This window comes from Corvus kubaryi, unplaced genomic scaffold (assembly GCF_017639235.1).
Source record: "Corvus kubaryi isolate FWS band 111438036 unplaced genomic scaffold, C.kubaryi_AGA036_p1.0 65004, whole genome shotgun sequence".
Taxonomy (NCBI): Eukaryota; Metazoa; Chordata; class Aves; order Passeriformes; family Corvidae; genus Corvus; species Corvus kubaryi.
This window is the reverse complement of record NW_024581685.1, coordinates 641-21,198: the sequence shown is the minus strand read 5'-3', so window position 1 is coordinate 21,198 and position 20,558 is coordinate 641. Positions and strand designations below refer to the sequence as shown.

At 43.2% G+C, this 20,558-nt stretch overlaps 1 protein-coding gene across 1 annotated transcript in view; it reads right to left on the bottom strand.

Moving 5' to 3' along the window:
• LOC121672847 (aryl hydrocarbon receptor repressor-like) overlaps window positions 1-18,494 on the bottom strand; it is a 90,506-nt gene extending 72,012 nt beyond the window's left edge. Inside the window, exon 1 of the mRNA XM_042045758.1 lies at window positions 18,311-18,494. The gene's annotated coding sequence lies outside the window, so the exon portion shown is untranslated. The remainder of the gene's footprint in view (window positions 1-18,310) is intronic.
• Window positions 18,495-20,558: the final 2,064 nt, after the last annotated feature.

Below are 20,558 nucleotides of genomic sequence, written 5' to 3'. Positions count from 1 at the left end.
AGAGACATTTCAAGCTTGGAAAAAGTCTTTGCATTCAGTCTGTTTAAATCTTCTGGAGATTAGCTGAATATCAAAGTCTCTTGATTTTCTGTCTGAAAGAATATTTTAGTCATGCTGAGTGCTGCTCCACAGTGGGTGCATGCTGCCAGAGAGGTTAGTATATCTCAAGAGTAATTGCTGCTTTGTGTAAGATATAAAATTAAAGGGAATTTCTATGTCACTGAATCAAATCCCATGCTGCTGAACATGTGTGTCGTGCAAAGCAAATCATAAACTTACCGAGCTTAATTTAAAAGCCATTTAGAAGGGCTCTGTTTTTCATTGAAAGGCAGCTTTCTGATAACTAGAAACCTTTCGCCTTCCAGCTTAAATTTGTTCATGGTCATTTTATGCCCATTTGTTCTTCTGCCAACATTGTCTTTTAGTTTAAATAGCTCTTCCTCCTCCATTGTGTTTACTCATTGGCATATTTTTAAATATCAGTCATATCTTCAGTCAGCCTTCATTTTTCTATTCTGGGACAACCAAAACTCTTTTATTTCCCTCTCATGTTACAAACTGCTTTTTCTTCCTATCATTTAGGAGAACAGGATTGAGCACAGTTTATTAAGCAAAATCTAAAATGTATTTCATACATGCAAGCACAGCATCCCTTGCTAAATTGAGATACCTTAGGTCTACTGTGCTTCCCTCATCTGTAAAATCAGTTATTGTGTCAACAGACAGCTATCAGGTTACTTTGTCAAAATCATTTAAATCTACATTCTATTTTTACTCCAAATGACCAGAGCTGTTACTTGTTCTTTCCTTCTGAGAATTCATTCTGAAATGACTTATAATATAGAGATCAGACTAGATGCCTTCTCTCAAATGCAGGTTATGGTGGAAACACCAGTCATTCTCCAGCTGGTGCAGTGTCAGGCATAAAGCTCTTCCAGAAGCAGAACCATTTTTTTTTACTATTGCTGGAATGATTTCCTGTGATGTCAGATGGGTGAACTGCCTGTCCAAAGCTGATGAGAGATATGATACAGTGCAATAAATACTGCTGCAGGTTAAGAGTATGCTGCAGTATTTGCTCAGATAAAGCCTTCTTACCACCTTCAAAGACCTTGTTAAATTGGTTTAATCTTCAAGTTCTTTTTTTTTACAGTCTGCCTGTTTTTAAGATTACATCTACCCTCACAGATTTCCTACTTCAGCTGGAAGCTAAAATGATGTGGAGATGCCAAAAGAACTGTAGTTTCTTCTGAAACCTCGCATTAAAAAGTATTTTCTTTATATTTGTGGTGGGTTGACCCTGTCTGGATGCCAGGTACTCACCAAACCCACTCTATCACTCCCCTCCTCAGCAGGACAAGAGAGAAAAAATATAATAAAAGGCTCATAGGTTGAGATAAGGAAGGAGAGAGAATGCTCACCACTTACCATCATGGACAAATCTGACTGATCTAGGGGAAATTAGTTGAATTTATTACCAAACAAATCAGAGCAGGGTAATGAGAAATAAACCCTAATCTCAAAAATGCCTTCCCCATACCCCTTCCTTCTTCCGAGGCTCAACTTCACTGCATTTTCTCTACCTCCTCCCCCTGCAGCAGCCCAAGGGGATGGGGAATGGAGGCTGTGGTCAGTTATCAGACACTGCCATTTCTTCCCCCTCAGGGACAGGACTCCTCACAATCTCCCATGGCCTTCTCCAACACGAGTCCTTCCAATGGGCTGCAGTTCTTCACAAACAGCCCCTGCAAGGGTCCCTCCCACAGGGCCCAGTCCTTCAGGAACAGGCTGCTCCAGCATGGGTGCTTCTTGGGATGACAAGTCCTGCCAGCAAACCTGCTCACTGTGGGCTGCTCTCTCCATGGGTCCACAGGTCCTGCCAGGACCCTGCTCCAGCACAGGCTTCCTATGTGGTCACAACCTCCTTCAGGCATCCACCTGTTCTGGAGTGGGGTCCTCCATGGGCTGCAGGGGCACAGCTGCCTCACCATGGGCTGCACCATGGACTGCAGAGCAATCTCTGCTCTGGTGCCTGAAGCACCTCCTCCCACTCCTTCTTCACTGACTGCTACTGGCTACTGGCTGCCACTCTCACATATTCTCACTCTTTTCTCTGACTGCACATGCAGTTGTGCAGGCTCTTTTCCCCTTCATAAATACATTATCCCAAAGGCGCTGCCATTGTTGCCGATGGGCTCAGCCTTGGCCAGCAGCAGGTCTGTTGTTGACCTATTGGACACAGGGGAAGCTTCCAGCAGCTTCTCACAGAAGCCACCCCTGTAGACCCCCACTACCAAGTCCTTGCAATAAAAACCTAATACAATATTGTAGTACTTTTGTGTTCTGAGTCCTTCCTGTCCATAATATGAATCTATGACTCATAGTTCATGTTTCAAAACAGTGTCACATGCTAGACTTCCCTTCTCTTGCCTTCATGATCAAAGTTAAAAGGAGAAGAAAGGCTTGAACGGCATAATTCAACTGAAAACTGAAAGTTAAGAGTTCATTCAATTTCCCAAAAGGGCGACTTTGTTTTAAAACCCATTCTGGATCAGCTGATTAATATGTGACAGCAAGTAGAAATAACTAAATGGACCTCAGTATTCAAACAAAACCAGGAAATAAATAGCAAACAATATGAGGTAGAATTTATGGAGTGCAAAATGCTAGTTAGGAAAGATGAAGGCCCAAAGGAAAATTCACAAGTTGCAGCACTAAAGACAAAAGATAAAGTCCTTTTTAGAATAATATTATGATGAAAATAATTCTAAAAAGTGTGTGCAGTTCTAATTAGATGGAGATGGCTTTAAGTTAGAACTACATAAAAGCTAAGAGGGCTCAGTAGATTTATTTCTAGTCTCTGAAAAGAAGGAGAATCATGCACTCCCATCAAACAAGAATTAGCCACACTCTCTTCAAGCTTTCTACAGGAACCTTCTACAGAATTAGGAGAAAGGGTTACGACAGCAACATGGTATGAAGCATTGCCCCAGCAATTGAACACCAACGTCCTAGATACACACCACCAAGAGGTGCTTCTGCCACTGCCACTAATGCCAATAGTGGCATGTGGTTAAAATGAGTCTGAAAATGCATGGATAGGAATAAAGACAAAGTCAGAATGTTCATGGCTAATGGTCCTAAAAATATGTCTGAAAACAGCACTTGAATTTGTTGAGCTGCACAGATCCATAAACCATGAAAATATGTATTTTAAAAACTGGAGAAGAGCAGGTATTCACAGTCTTATCTGGACTGTGTTTTCTTCTGATCAACTGTGAGCTCTGCTCTCCACCTATAGGATAGGACAGCCCATCTCCACCACTGAAGGAGGCTGGGGGCTCCTTCCCAGGAGCCCACTGGTCTCACATGGATAAAAAACAGGAAGAAGTTGGGTGGACAGCACTCGGCTGGTCAGAACAGTTGTGCTCTTTCCTTTTTACCTATAACGCTTGAGAGTCCTCACATTCTCTCCACATGTTTGAGGAACCCAAAGAAGCAATCTTCCACCATTCCAGCAGCAGGAAAGGGGGCTTACAAGCTTGAGGAGCTTCAGGAGGAGGAAAGCTGGGACCAAAAGGAACAGAAGTGCCAGAAAAGGGTAGAAGTGGACCATAATCATTTGCTTCTGTCAGATGCTTGTAATCTCTACTGACATTAATTCACAATGAACCTCTGAACACCGGGGAAAGCCGAAGGACTGAAAGACAGCTGCTGTATGATAATATTCAGGGAAAGGAAACATAATGATCCGGCTATCCACCGGATGGCAAGACTGACATCCATCCCAAGCAAAATACCAGAAAAGCTGATAAGAAAGATGAATTACAACACTTAGCAGAATTCTATGGAATATCGTGCTCTTTGGAGTGAAACTAGCTTGCTGAGAAGTTATCACCTCTAGCTGACAGAGGAGTTCACTTGTATTAGTAAGTTAGCAGCACATTATTCTGCTTTTAAAAAGCCACAACAACGTATTACAGTGCACAGTTTCCACAAGTAAACAACCTCTCAAGTGACAGAGTAAAAAAATAAAGTAATTATAGAGAAATCACTGCTAAATAAAAAAGGCTTCATAAAGACCTTACAGACATCGAGGTTCAATACAAACTCATTGGTGATAATATTTACAAAGTTATAAAAATTTAGAAGATTGATAAATAATGTTGAAACAGTGAAACAGAGCAATCTGGAGTGCCCAGTAGGCTGTTCCTCTTTATCCACAATGTATTTTAATACAGCCAAATGCAAACACTTGCATCTCAGAATAGGGAATGCACATCATTACTACTGAATAGGGACTGCATCCTGAAATGTGAGTGATTCTTGAAAGGAATTAGGGATCAAAGTGAAAATGAATACAATCCATAGTTTGAGTTGCCAGGGAGGAGCTGCTGCAAAGGCAGCTAATGCAGATGCTAACCTAAGTGGTATGGGTTTACATCTGTTTAACAATATGATAAGACTGATGGCTGGAATAGTGTGTACAGTTCGCACGTGAGTGTTTTTCAAATAATGTTAGAAACTGGTAAGAGTGAAGAAAGAAGATAAAATAAATACTTGCAGGCTGAAGAAATTTCTTTGCATAGAAAAAAGATTTAGGTGACTTAAATAAAATGAAGTACTTCCAGGGGAAGATATGAGTACTGAAATATTTTAATACACAGCAAGCACTTAGAAAATGAAGTCAGATACATCCAAATAAGAAATAAGATATTAATCTGGAACATCATGAGCATTTAAACACTGGAACAAGGTACAAAGGATTTAATGGATCCTGTTGTCTTGAAACCACTGTTAGATGCCTTTTTGTAATGTGCACTTTATCCTAACAGAAGTTATACTTAAATTAAATAGAAACAGTTGAGTTGAATGCAGGCATACTCAGAAAAAAAAATCTTTGGTAGCTATAGGAGGTCAGATTACATTATCCAATGATCTCTCCTTTCACTAAATTTTATTAAACATTTCCTGCCTGAATGTAATCACATACCATGCATTCAATGCCTGAACTACAATAAAGGGCTCTGCAGACCACAGCTTCAAAGCAGCACAGTTTTTGAAGAGGCAGCCTGGGAGTGAGGAGGTTGTGCGCTCATCCCTACCATGCCATGGCACCGTGGTGAATTTCACCAGCAAAGCAAGAAGGGGATGGGGCTGGAGTGTGGCTTGGCTTTTCTCAGGATTAAGTGTTTCCACCTTAGCAGGAGCAACTCTGGAAGAAGACTTCCACTCACGATGGCTCATCAACAGGACAGAAATCTATCTGGCTGCTCCCACTAAATTAATTGTTATTGGCATATTTGTACCAAGTTTTCTGCTTCTAATGAATGGTCATATCTTAGGAGAAAATATGATAACGGTTTTGGATATATCCTTTTAAATAGGATGTTTCTAGCTGAAGCAGCCCCATTTAAAAAATAACTGGGGAAAAAAGAGTGAATAAGGGTTGTGAAAATGAACCCCACAGTCAGAGTGCAGGAGCTCAAACTGTTTGGGTTATCATGAAGAACAGCAACAGAGAACTTCCATACAATAAGTAACTACATTACGTAGGAAACAAACATTTCGTGACAAGAAACAAACATTTCTAGCAGGATCCAATTTACTGAACTTGAGGTTAATTAAATTCAAGTTACAAATAAATGACTATCAAAATAATTTACCCAAGACTGTGGAGGATTCTCCATCACTGAGCGTTTTTTCATCAAAAACTTTTTTCTTAACAAAACTAATGGACCTGTGTGGTAAGAATTTGTTTAAGGATGTCTGATGCCCCGGTTATACATGAGATTGAAACTAGATCACAGCGGCTCTTTCTGGCTCTAAAATTTCCTTTTCTGCCTCAATTATCTCTCCAGTGAAAAAGCAGAAGGTTAATTCTCAAACATGAAGAGTTGTTATAAGACCAAAAAAAAGCATGTAATGCTTGATTTACAGAGGGTGTTCTACAAGTACAAGGGATCATATGTTGTCTGACAAACACACATAAAATCTCTCATTAATTTCCTTCAAAGAAAATGTGTACAAATTTGGCTATGTTTGGAGCTTCTGGCAAAAAATCCAGCTTGCATGTGCTCGGGAGACTTGTTGTAGTCTGACAGTTCTCTACAGCTTCTGCCTGAGCTGCGCTCACATCATCGCCTTCATTCCTCCCACAGGCATCTGCACTGTGCATGTGCATCCCTGTGCGCTTTACAGGCCTCCCCTTGGAGCAGCAAAGGCAGTGCTAGACCTTCCCTCTTGCTGTTCCTCCACATCCTCATGCAACAAAGGACTCCAAATACAAGGCATGGGAACAAGGAGTCGGTCATGGGAAGGACTGAAACAGACTGGGACAAGGCAGGGAGGGAACAGAAGCAGAAGGCTTGTAGTCCCCATTCTCAGCATCCCTAAGACCTGCAGAGAGATGCTGTGCTCTGGAACACTCTGGAAAAGGACCTGTCAGGAGCACTGCTTCTGAATGATCATTAGGAATTCAAAGTAACCATTGAAAATTTGGGGGTTTTGCCAGAAATTAGGTGGCCAGCACCTCCCTACTGCAATCTCCCTTCCAGGTCTCCTGTGGGCTCCTTTGCCTTCACTGCCTGCCTTACGAGAAGAAATCTGAGCACGCAGAGCCAGACTCCTGCCCCACTTGGAGAGCTGGGGGAAAAAATTGAGGCTACACAGGGGCTGTAGGAATTAGGGCTGCATGATGCAAGGCATGAGACCACAGCCTGGGACATCAGAGGCACGGGAGCCTTGGTCTGTTCTAAAAGCGGTGAGCACTCAGTACTGCAGCTGGAGGCAGCCAGCACTGAGCTCTGAATGAGCATGCACCAAAGGCTGCATCTTGTGGAAAATCATCTCCTAAGTGTCTGGCATTGAGTAAATGAGAATAAGTATTTCAGATTTATCACTACTAATAAGACCATATGTCTCAGCAGTATAATACAGATTAATTCAGTGGTGGTTTTGATGCACTTAAATACTAAAGTCACAATTATCACCGAAGAGTCTGTGACAAAATTAATACCACTGTGTTTGCACAGGATTTGAGCAGTGCATAGTACAGAGCTGAGACTACGAGGTGAATGAGGATAATAAAATATGCAACTTCTGTTTTAGTATGAGATTAAGTTTAGTGCCTGTCCACACAGGTGAGGAACTTAAGAGCTGGACTTGATGTTCTTAGAGGTCTTTTTCTATCTAAACATTTTATGAATTTATGTTTGTCTTTAACTCCTGGGTTTCCTAATTTTTGAGTGCTTGACTTTAAAACACAGCAGCCCTTTGCTACAGGATGGGTATGTAGCTACACTCTTCTTCTTTAGCAGAACAAAAATTTCAATCATTATTCTTCCTTCACAAACAAGTTCATCTGGGGACTAAATTGTCTCATCAGCCTTTCTTTCTTTATATGTTTATATAAGAAAGCTTGAAATTAAGTTCAAGGACACTTCTTTTGAGCTTTGAGGATGTAAATAAATAACTTCTTAAAAAAGCTTAGATGCACTTTTGTTGGGTTTTTTAAAGCAATGTTTGAAAAATACAGTTGTTTTTAGAACCCCTAACATGCACACTGTCACTTGAGGAAGGATACACATGGTAGCACATATAAAAACACTCCAAAAAAAAAAATATTGGGCATATGTCTGGTACAATACCTTGTAGTTAGCAGAGTGGTATCTCTTTCTACCGGGCTTGACTTTGGTCCTCCATTGTCTATATCACAGATATTCTGAGGAAAATATGAGGTTGCCACATCAGCTGGACTTTAAATAAGAAGACGTGAGCAGCGATGAGAAGTTTTTCTACAGCTGGAGCATTTAGAATATTGTTGGAACCATATGGATTATTTGATGATTAACAAGACAGTCAATCTTGCATTGCAATCTTGCCCTCAGTAGGGATATTAGCATAGCATGTTTCGCTTTTAAACTCTCAGGAACATAATATCTTTGAGATCTCTGTCCCTCTGTTCTGTTTGCTGGAACCTGACTAACAGGTCACAAGAAAAGCAGACGCTGTGAAAGCATAAGCATCATTTCCATAGCAAATCTGACTAAAACCAGTAAGATAGGTCAATGGAATATTTCTACCATGAATGAGTAGCATAGCAAGGCCTCAGCTGAGCTGTCTACCTATAGCTAGGTTCAGGTTTTGGGAGCAGCTTTTTGCTGGCAACACAGAGCTCAGTACAGTGAACAACTCAAGCATGCTTGTTAACTGTATATATAATTTCTCAGACAGGTTCTGTCCAGATTGAGCTCTGTGCTGTCATGATAAGTCTTCTAGAGCTAATTAGTTATTCAAGTTTATGCATTTCATTAGCTTGCCTTCAATTTTAAGTGAAGGATAAGTATCCTTAGATATAAAAGGAAAACAGTATCCCTTTGGATAAATTGTGTCGTGTTTTTTCCCAAGACACATGTGGCTGTGCACTGACTGCCTATTGGGTTTATTGGTTTTATCCTCATGCCCCACTCCCCTGTTCCACCATAAGGTGGTATATGCTCCAGCACCCACACAGCACTGTGATGGGGTAAATTCGACATGTTACTTTGAGTCACAGAACAAGCCACAGATTGCAAATGTAATTAAGGACTGGTCCTTCAAACCCTCTTGTAAGTTCACTGGCATTCCTGGTGTTATTCTCCCAAACACCTGTGTTTTAATACCACGCTTGTCATTTCATCAGACTCCAGGTGTCTGAGGTTTGGGATTCTCTTTGAAATACTAGAGCAATACAATAATCTTAGATAAGACTATTTATCATCCTGTATCCATCCATAAGGCTGGACTAGAAGTGTGGTTGTATTGAGTTTTAGTGGCCAGGTTTTGGTAGCGGGGGGGCTACAGTGAGAAGATGGCTTCTGTGAGAAGATGACAGAATCTTCCCCCATGTCCAACAGAGCCAATGCCAGGCAGCTCCAAGGTGGATCCAGCACAGGCCAAGGCCTCCAGCACAAGCCAATCAGAGATGGCGGTAGTGTCTCTGTGATAATATATTTAAGAAAAAAAAAGGTATTGTGCAGAATAAATTGCACTCAGAGAAGAGAGGAGTGAGAATATGTGAGAGGAACAACTCTGTAGGCACCAAGATCCGTGAAGAAGGGGGAGGAGGTGTTTCAGGTGCCGGAGCCAAGATTCCCCTGCAGCCCATGGTGCAGACTTTCGTGAGGTAGTTGTGTCCCTGCAGACCATGGAGATCCACAGGGATGCAGAGATCCACGTGCAGCCTGTGGAGGAGACCCACACCAGACTAAGTGGCCTCCTGAGAGGAGGCTGTGACCCTGTCGGAAGACTGTGTTGGAGCTGGCTCCTGGCAGGGACGTGCAGACCCATGGCGAGAGTGTGTCCAGTGAGTATCCCCCATGGTCTGTGGGGGATCCATGCTGGAGCAACCTGCTCCTGAAGGACTGCACTCTGTGGAAAGGGACCCACATTGGAGCAGTTTGTGAAGAACTGTAGCCTGTGGGAAAGGCTCAGGCTGGAGAAATTCATGGAGAACTGTCTCCTTTGGGAAGAACCCCACCTTGGAGCAGAGGAAGGACTCCTCTCTCTGAGCAGTGGGAGAAATGTTTGATGAACTGACCATAACCCCATTCCCTGTCTCCCTGCACCGCTAGGAGGGAGGAGATACAGCTGGGAAGAAGGGAGGGGTGAGGGGAAGGTGTTTTTAAGATTTGTTTTACTTCTCAATATCCTGCTCTGATTTTGATTAGTAATAAGTTAAATTAATTTCCCCGAGCTGAGTCTGTTTTACCCATGATGATAATCAATGAGTGATCTCTCGCTGCCCTTATCTCAACTCATGAGCCTTTTGTTATACTTTCTTTCCCCTGTCCAGTTGAGGAGGGGAGTGATGGAGTGCTTTTGGTCAGTGTCTGGCATCCAGCCAGAGTCAACCCACCACAGTGGTGCAATTTTGGAGTAAATGCAAAGAGCATGATGGGAAACTGAGTTATCCAAAGGGAGGCTACGTACAGATTAGAGGATTGAATAGATGAGATCGGACAGAAACACTAGCAACCATTTCTAGGAGTTTTCTACTGTAAAACCAAAATGGAACTTAAATGGAAGTTTCATCAGGAAAGAATTGCTTATCAAATTTAGGGCGACTCTCCACAGTAGCCAGTAAGATGGTGATGCTCTTCTGCAAGTGGGCCAAGATCCAATTCCAAGTCTTTCAAAAAAGTCTGTCATACACCATAACTGTACTCTCATTGCCTGATTTCTCTCTTCCACAAAATACTTCTTAAAAGATTTTACTTGCACTCCAATGCAGAACAGGAGTAAAATATGTGACAGCTCATATATTTTGAATATCTATTTTTCCATATATATATAGATCATATATAATTCATTGGTATCATATATTTGCATTTTTTCTGCGTCACTAGAGACAGTGTGGAAAAAGACAAAAGTGGCTGCCTTTGGCTCAGAGACATAGCCTGTCCTCAGAGGAGCCTGTGTGACACCAGGATAACACAGCATAGCATTCTCCCTATGAAAAGAAGCAAAAGAGATCTGGATCTAAGGCCAACAAAATGGGGACTGCTATAAAAGTTATGAAATGTAAAGTTATGAAATGTAGGTAGGACTAGGAAGACAGAGAGGAAAATTAATAATAAACCTGGATGTAAAATCAGCCTATTGGGGAGATGCAATCTTATTCTTCTCCTGGCTTTGCTCTTCTGTGTTGTTCCTACTCAGTTATTCAGTGGAAGAAAAAGAGTAACAGGATGAAATACAAGAACCCCATAACAGAGCTTCAGCAGAGCTTAGATGTCTGAAGATCCAGAGGTAAAAAAACAAACAAACAAAAAAAAAAACCCAAACAAACAAACAAACAAACAGAGAGGAAGTAAAAGGTGTTTTTCTCAAAGCCTGAGATGGAAAATGGGAATGCAGAGAAAAATTGAAATGAAACATTAAATATTTTCTCCTGGAACTCTGAAAGTTATGTTAACTCGATGCTTAAATTGACATTGTTATTGTTATTATTATTATTACCATTGCAGTTGAGTGTTTTAAAATGTTTTTGCCACCATTGTAAGAAACACCTAGTCTGAAAGAAGCAGGTCACAGTTTGGAAATATACACCAACAGCCAGGCTGCTGTGTGAGCTGTCAAGTTTTTGCTCTGTTCTTGCAAGTCTTCAGTTTAATGAAGTACATGAACATCAGAATGGAAACTCAAAAGTTCCTGTTCTTTCAGATACTGAATCTGAAAACAAAAGTAAAAATAAAACCTAATGTAGCTAATTTTTTATGTAAATACAGCTAAGCAAGTTATACTTGTTAAAAGACTGGATAGTTTTGTCTGCTGTGCTGACAAGACACTACTCCAGCACCTTGGTTTGAATAAGTACTAAAATATAGTGCAGGTTCTTAACTACCAATGTATAAGGCCCATACGAACATCATAAAGCTCAACAAGGCTAAGTGCAAGGTCCTGCACGTGGGTCAGGCAGCCCCAAGCACAGGCTGAGCAGAGAATGGATTGAGAACAGCTCTGGGGAGAAGCACTTGGCTCCAGGGAGACCTTACAACAGCCTTCCAGTACCTAAAGAGGGCCCGCAAGAAAGCTGGGGAGGGACTTTTCACAAGGACATGTAGTGATAAGAAAAGGGATAATGGTTTTTAAGTGAAGGGCAGGTTTAGATGAAATGTTAAGAAGAAATTCTTTAAGGTGAGGGTGGTGAGACACGGGCACAGGTCACCTGGAGAAGTTGTAGATCCATCCCTGGACATGTTCAGGTCCAGGCTGAATGGGGCCCTGAGCAACCTGACCTAGTTGCAGGTGTCCCTGCCCATAGCAGTGAGGTAAGAATTAGAATCTTTGAGGTCCCTTCCAACCCAAACCACTCTGTGATCTATGATTCTGTGTTTTCCTCTCCAGAAGCATGAATTTCTCCTTTGTAAGCAAGATACTCACATTATGGTTTTGAGATCTATGGGTATACCTACCCTTTTCATTTGTTATTTGACAACTTCTGGAACTTTTTATTGTAAATACTTTTACTGTTTTAGAGACATGTGTCCAGACACAAAAGTATATTTAAATACATTTTCAAGTTACCTATAGTACCACACTCTTCTAATATTATTTGTATCTGTTGCTACCCTGAAGTAGCCAATGTATAAAAATTAATTCTCATTAATAATCCTAACAGTATTGTTTTAGATATGCTCATTAAAGTTTTGATCATGAGTTCTTAGATTTAAAAATGTTAATTTTCACAAACGACTGCAAGTATTTTACTTTATAAAACTAGGGCAATAGTGGGGGGAAAATTTGACTCCTTGCCTTCAAAACTCCCAGAAATTTATTTGCCTGTAAGATAAAAAAGCAAACATTTTATCACATCACATGTTATCACAATATCACTTGTCATAAAGCATTTGCTACTATCCAAAACCACCTGACACTTATAGAGAAGCTAGTATAAGATTTACTGATTCTCATCCATTCCTGAAAAGTAATAAACAGGCATTTTTCATGGAATGAAAGTTGTAGGGAATCTCCCCAATTACAGGGTAGGAGAGAGCTCTTTCATCTGCTTTTATAGCCTGCCTTCCCTCCCCAGTCCCTTAACACCCGTCTATCCCAAGACAGAAAGATTTTGTTAATCATTGCAAATGGGACTGAAAAGACCCTCAAGAGACTGTACAGAACATCATTCCCTGCTTCATACAGAAGCAGCTGTATCAAAACCATTCAGAGGTTGCATATCTGAGAAATGTCTTGTGAGCATGAAAGACTTGTCTGTTTTTTCTAGCTAAATCAATTGATTTAATAAAAAAGTGCCACATCTTTCTACTCTTTTACATGCTTAGGCCATCATAGCTGTAACAACACAGCTGTTAAACCACTCCCCAATGATGCTCATACTGAAGAAGAACATTCTATGAGTACCCCAGACATTTCCTTCCAGCACTTAACTATCACTAAAATCACAATTTTTTCTCCTAAGCATCCTAAACTAAATTTTCCTTACTACAACATAACATATAATTCTATCATAATTTCTTGCCCTAACTGACATGAACCTAAATTACAGTTTAAATTCAACTAACTTTGCAGCTAATCCTATATTTCTGATGATTTTTAACTTCCTTCCTTTTATTTTTCTAAACTAGACTAAGCAATTACTCTAATCTTTTCTAGTAAATCATGTTTTTACACATCTGATCATCCCTTTTGCTCTCCTCTGGACTCTTAATTCTATCTGCAATTTTTTCTCAAGTACCCTGCTCCCAAATGAGTGCAATACTCTAGCTGAGGACCTACCTGAGCTGAGCAGGACAAAAAGATTCATGTACCTCAGAAAAAACATTTCTATTCTTACACACCATTTTTACAACAGTGCAATGCTACTGACTCATGTTTGGTTTGTGACCCACCACATTTCCACATCCTTTTCTCCTTAGCCATTCCCCATGCTATATTTGAGTACATGATTTATTACTGACTAAAGATAAACCTTTACACTAAACCTTATAGACTCATATTCTGGCTGGTTTTCTAGAGGCTGTGACTGTCAAAAATCACTCTGAATTTGACTTTTATCTTCCAGAGTGCCTGGAACCTGTTTGGTGACCTCTGCAGGCTGAATGCCCACAAGCTCTGACCTCTCATTTGAGACATTCATGAAATAGGGAACAGTTCTGACAGATCCTGTGGAGTCCCAACCTGAATGATAGTCCTCTCAGTATACGCCTCCAAAATCTCTAATGCCTAACTCCTTGTCCACAAAACAACCTCATCAAATTTTGCTTCTCTATAAATGGCCTGAAACAGGAAGAAAGCATGATGTTTGTGGAATGATTCCTCATTTTAGGACATGGAGTGGGAGACTCAGTCTGAAAAGTGCACTAGGATTTCTCAGACATCAGAAAAAACACATTTTGGAGAAGCAAATCCCTGTGAGAGACAACGAGGCCAAGAAGGGCTGTTTTCCATACAATGCTGCCCTGAGTTTAAGGTGAGAGCATAACATTTGAAGTTTCAGTGAAGGAAGAAGTTCAGGAGGTTACTTAGCATCATGACTCCCGGGGATCTGTACATTACCAAATGTAGCAAACAGCACCCAGGAGAGGGAGAGACAATGACCCCAAAAGTGCCACGCATTCAACTTCACTCTGTTTCAGCTGAAGAGTTACAGAAGAAGGAGAAATGCTCTCATGGTGGTTTTCTACAGTCCTAAGAAAGGACAAAACTTGATTTTACATGAACACATGTTTTCAGCAAGCTAAACATACTGAAATGACCACCATTCAGCATCGATACTAATACAGTTAAAGAGCAAGGAATAAATATCTAACGCATTTAGTGCATGCACAGATATTGCTGTTGAATACAGAGCAATAGCTCTGGTGCACCAGGCAGCACTGCAGTCACAGAACAAACACATGATTGCAAACACCATGTTTTGCTTCATATGGATTGCATCATGCAAATTATTTGTGTTGCCTGCAGATGTAGCCTTAATTCAAAAGCATAGACAGTGTGGTCCAGCCCTCTTGTGACAAGTACCTGGGTACAGAATAAATGCTTTGTTCACAAATGCTCATACTGAACACCTTCCACTGACATAGGCAGCTAAGCACTGCCACCTTGCTCAATTTTACACAGCCATCCTGCACTTGCCCTGTACTGCACACCAGAAAGAACCTGTCAGATGGAAAGGATAAGATTCAGAATAAGGTCTCAAAAAGGTAAAAGAGATACACTGGGTCTCTTGTGACTGTAGCTGCACACCTTTGAACCTGAGGGTTGCACTTGAGTGAACAAATCCTACCTGGTCTATGCTGAAATGGTTATATCACATACTGGCACAGGGGACCTTGGGGGTTCATAACTTTTGGGGTACATTTAGTTGGCATTATGTCGGCACCATTTTGTCCACCCCACCTGTGCAACCCTGTAAGTCCATCAATTCAAGTTCTGACATTGCCTATGACATATTTGATATGCTGACAGTAGTACTACACAGACAGGACTTGCTACAGATATCTAAAAGTTCAGGACTCTGAAGGTAAGTTGAATTAAATCCAACATGACTGTGAACAGCTCTGTGGGAGCTCCGGACTGACAGAGACACACTCCTAAAGCATTTCCGTCTCAGGATGTTCATCTGGTTCCTGACTCTCAGTCAAATTCCTTGCAAAGCACCTTGAAATTTTCATTCTCCATGCAGACCCAGAAGTCTGCATTAGAGTCACCTTCCCCTTAAAAAAAAAAAGGGCCTACTTGGTACACACTAGGCTGCGTATTTGCCATCCTGTCCACCTTCTTTGCTTTGACCTCAAAATGTTTGTAGAAATTCTGATCTGCCATTTCCTAGTGGTAACTTACATAGAAAGCCAACAGTGAAACTGCTTCTCTCAAAAGCAGCATCTCCTGCTCCTGCTAGCCAAGTATGGCTGGATTTATAGATATAGATATATAGATATATAGATATATGTATATGTATATGTATATGTATATACACATATTAGCACATACCTCTGACATATAAGTGACCTTTTGCACCAGCTGGTAGCTGACAGGAAATTAATTTCTGGGGCAAAGACATTTTTTTGCTTGTCACGCCTTGTTGCAGCACTGCCCTGTTCTGAGCACCAGAAAGTGCTGGACTGCTGCAGAGTCTTCCTGTCCTGCTTTGCCATGGCCATGTGGTGACAGTGTCCACCACCAGTGACCTGTCACAAACATGGCAGTTAGGCAGTAATTGTGTGGGAGCATTCACATTGGCAAATATCCTGTTGCTTACCTCACGGCCAAGCTGATGCTGTCTGCACTCTGCCTGTACGAGGGAAGCAGGCAGGACCTGTTCTCCAGGTAGCCCCCTTCAAGTGGGAGCAGGAAGGGTGGAGCAAAATCCCACTTGTGCCATTCAGGCAGATTGGGTTAGCAGCTGATGAATTGTGGCTATCTGAGCTATAGCTTATTCCTCATGGGTAAGCCAACTCAAATTGAAAACATCAACACTCTTCAGCAACAAGTTTGTGTGTATGGACACGACTCAAATTAGAAGCAATGTCTGAGTTAAGACTACAGTTATTCCACAGTGAAGACAAGTCCATGTTATCCAACATCCCCTTCCTGGGCTTCAACTTAAATGGTTATTCAAACGTTACTGTGAAAAAAAGCCCTGGCTGACACTTCCTACCCAAACTTGGCAATTCCTTGAATTTTCCTCCAAAATCTGCTTTGTCCTAGCTTTCTCTGGGCACAAAGAGACACTCCCACATCCTTTACATTCCAGTTGGGGCTAATTGAACTCACATGTCAGCATGAGTCAGCAGTAATTACCAGGAATATTAAGGAAAGATTTGGCACCGGATTTTGATAATTCAATAGCAGAGCCCCATGTTCTGTGGGGTCTTAGATTGGATCAAACCCCTTAAAAACACGACAGCAAAAGCTATATTGAGTTCTCTAGTCTCGTTCAACTATATATGGGCAGTTTGTGATACTGAAAGCATCTTTACTATATTTTTTGATATACCTACAGAAAGGAAAATCTAATGGAAAAATCATTTCTGAGTACTAAATCCTCCTTGCTGGAGTTTAAATCTGTTTATACGCTGAAACCGATGAATCAATATTAGACTGGCTGGCTGGCTTTTGTAAGCACTCGCATTGCAAACAGGGCCTAGAAATGCATTTCCTCCTTACAATTCCTGAGCAGAAATCTGAATCAATGGGAAGCTGAGGCAATAACATACCTCCCCTCTCCCACGACTCAGCTGAAATTAAAATCCTGAAACCACAACGACCCGACTTTTCCACATACGATTGTTCATTCCCCACCACTCTTCCCAAAACAGTCCCCCTCCATACACCTTCACCCTACGGACTGAGTAGCCTTGTGCTTCCAGAGCCAGGGGCTGGAGGTGTTTACACACTAGCCCAACGCAGCCCCTAAAATCTTAATCTTCTCTTCAAGACTGAAGAACACCTGAATACACCTTTATGGTCAACTATGGCAAAAAAATCAGCTGTCGCAAACATATACGGGCGCAGAGACGTGGTGGATGAGCAGTGAAAAGTGAGGACTGTCTCAGCCTTTGCTGCGCCGGCGGATGCCAGCTGGAGCAACAGTGTTAAAGTCACCACCAAAACCTTAACTGGAAACTCTTTCTGGATCTCAATACGTACAGTATAAGGTACTTTGTTTGTCACGGAAATAAATTCTTGCTCTTGGTTGCAAATTAACCAAGTGTCTTGCCAGTGAATTTGATCTTGTCAGTCATTAAGTCTCTCACTTAAAGAAAATTATTTAGTCTTAGCCCTGAATCATAACACTCTCTACGGTTCATAAAGGAGAACTGTTTCATTTTATCTACTCCAAATATATGTGCATCAACATTCTTCTTAACAGTCTACATCCAAACACAACCAGATCATTCAGTTAATTTAAATCCAGTCCTGGCTGTCTTTTTGAAACCCCCAACTACCAAACATCAAGCATATTCTTGGGTTTTTTTCTGGTGGGCTTTGTTTCTTTTCTTTTTCTGGTTTAATAGTCCATCTCCTAGAAACTCACTAAATGACGCACAAACATTGTTTGTGTCTGTCTTCAGAAAAAAAAAAAAGTCTTTTACATGATATAATTTGGTTTTATGCTATTTAAATTATTCTTTAAAAAGAACAGAAAACTACAGCTTCACCCAAAGACGTACAAAATTCTTGTTTACTAAACAAAGTAACACGAAGTCAGAAAAAGCACCAGAGCCTTTCCCTCACTGCTTTTTGGCCCTTTGGTATGTCAAACTGAAACACAAGGATCCGTAGCTCTGAAGTTATAAAACGTTGAAAATTATCTTCAAGGCAAGTACTGGCTGACCCTAAGGCAAACCCACCCTGTCCAGTTCCAAGCGAGTGCACCTGGGGCTCGAAAGAGGCAATGTGAAACTTTATTTCACTTGTTTTCCCCTCGAAAGGTCTCTCGAAGCGTCTGTGGAAAGGATGTGGCCAAGGTGCCGCGGCAGAGCCCTCCGCCGCCCCGGTTTAAGCCCTCGAGACAGAGAGGCACCGCTCGGGCATCACCCATCCGAGCATCGGCCGTCACCGGCACCCCCGGGGCTCTCGCCTGGGAGCTGCGGACCGTCACCGGCGGCCGCCTGGAAGCAGCGCGGCGCGTCCTGCGCGTCTGCGGTCCCAGCGCCGCCGACACGGGCGGCGGGACCGCAGACACCGCGGGGACAGCGAGGGGCGAGGCGGCCGGAGCCGCCAGTCCCCCGGTTACCCCGTACAGCCCAGGCTGGAGCCTCTCCTGCCCGCCGCGATCTCTCGGGATGCAGCGACTTACCCCACGGTCCCCGCCACGACACGGGGGTGCAAAATTTCTCCGGGCGAGGAGCAGCCCCCGGCCGCGGCGCAGGGCGGACGTGCGGGAGCGAGCGGCGGGAGCGGGCCGGAGGGCGCCGGGGGTGGGGAGGATGCTCGGGCGCCGCGTCCCTCGTGATCCAGGTGGCGGGCGGGCGGCGAGGGACGGGGCAAGCCGACACTGCCCGCTCGCACGCGATCCGCGGGCGCCGCGCCCCGCCGGAGACAGAGGGCGCTGCTGCGGCGGCTCCCGCGGCCCCGGGGCCGGGGGGGAGCGGGGCCGGGGCCGTCGGAGCCGCCGGACGGGACCGCGGCTCTCGGCGCCCGTCCCCGCCGAGGCTGCTGCCGCCCCACCGCGGGATCCAAGGGGGAGCCTACATAGGTCCGGTGCACCTGCCCGCGCCGCCGCGCAGGCCGGCTACACCGAAAAGTTGAAACGGAAAAGTGCCGTGTTGGTCTTTCCCCGCCTCGGAGATGCCTGGAACAGCCTCAATCCCCCCTGCATGGGTGCCGCCGGAGGGGACTTCCCTCTGCGCCCCGGCTGCCGCTCCGCCCGGCCCCGGCGTTGCTACGCTTGCCGTCTTGTTCCGTTCCCGCAGCATCAGCACAGCTCCCTCGGCATCACCGGTGCTTTCAGTACAGCACCGCATTTACCGGCTTCTCCTGGAAGCCGAGAAGCAGCTGGGATAATTTCTTTAACTGGCAGTGTTTGTTTTATTTCCCCAGAACGTTTTGCCGACGGATTTCAGGCTTGTACTGGAAGCGGCAGGGGATCCCGGTCAAGCGGCAAGGCCTTTTGCGAGTGGTGTTAGATGCTGGAGTTCTGTAAGTACCTAAAGTGGCGCTTGTGTGGGAGGCTTAAGGAGAGGACAGACGAAACCAGAGCAGGCTGATGCAGAAAATCCAAGGTAACAAAGTGAAAAACCATCCTCTCCTTTGTGTCGTGCCAGTCCTCAGCGAGGAGATCCAAACTTTGAACCCCCAGCAGATTTCTGGGACTGGTTGCTGTGGGAACAAACTGCCTGCTGCTCCTCAGACCTGGACTGCCGAGGTGTCCTCTCAGATGAAGATGCAGTGGCAGGTACCACCCATCAGACAGCAGTGCCCTGTACCCCCTGTCTTCACCCTAGACACAGTGCCTCAGCTGGCTGAGATCTGTATCCGCAAGCAGTCCTCTGGGAAAGGTCAATTTTCAATATACAGGTGGCAGGAACATACGGGAAAAAAATATTTTCTTTCCTATATGTATATTATAGGAAAGCAAAGAATTCCACTTTTGCTAATCATAGAATAGTTTGGGTCAGAAGGGACCTTTAAAAATCATCCAGTCCAACCCACCTGCAAGGGGCAGGAGCACCTTCAGCTAGATCAGGTTGCTCATCCAAACCAACCTTGAACATTTCCATGGATGGGGCATCTACCACCTCTCTGGACAACATGTTGCAGGGTTTCACAACCCTCATTGTAAAATACTTTCTTCCTTTCATCAAGTCTGAATGACCTAATAGATGTTTCATCCATATGAAGCTCTGCTCGCAGGTTGCTTGTGGTGCAGACTTAATAAAAATATAGTGCCTGACCACTAGTTTACTGGAGAAAAAGACGAGAGGAACAGGAGTACCAGAGTACTTGAGCCTTCTCCTCTCTCATCCTGGACAGTGGGTGAGGAGGGTGGCCCCAGCTCGATGGTCAGTCTCCATGGTTGCATTCTTGTGGCTTCCAAGCTTTCCCAGCTCTTCAGAGCTGTCTCTCTAGAGTGCCCTACCACCTGATCTCACGATCAGTTTTAAGTCTTTGGCTTGACTGTTTTTGTCTTGGTTTTAGCAGGGAAACTGCATTTTGACAAATGGACCCACATAATAAACTTCTATCTCTCTGTTGCCCATGTTGTTCAAGATGAGGGGAAACCCAGACCCCAGCCCTCCTGTCCTGTGCATAAAGATGGAAGAGCCCAGCTCACAGCAACACTATTGTTCCAGCAAAATAGAACCAGTCAGTGTTGTTGATTGCTCTGTTATATCTTCCCAGACAGAGCCTTGGCTATAAAAATAGATGCAATAATCCACATGGACAGTTGCAATTGTAAATGGTATTCAAAAAGCAAAAACAGAATTCATAGTTTGACACAGACATATCCCCAATCCATCAGGTTGTGACACACTGGCAGCGTGTCTGTGCCAAACCATGAATGTTGTTATTTATTTTGCCTCCAAATGCTACTTACAATTGCA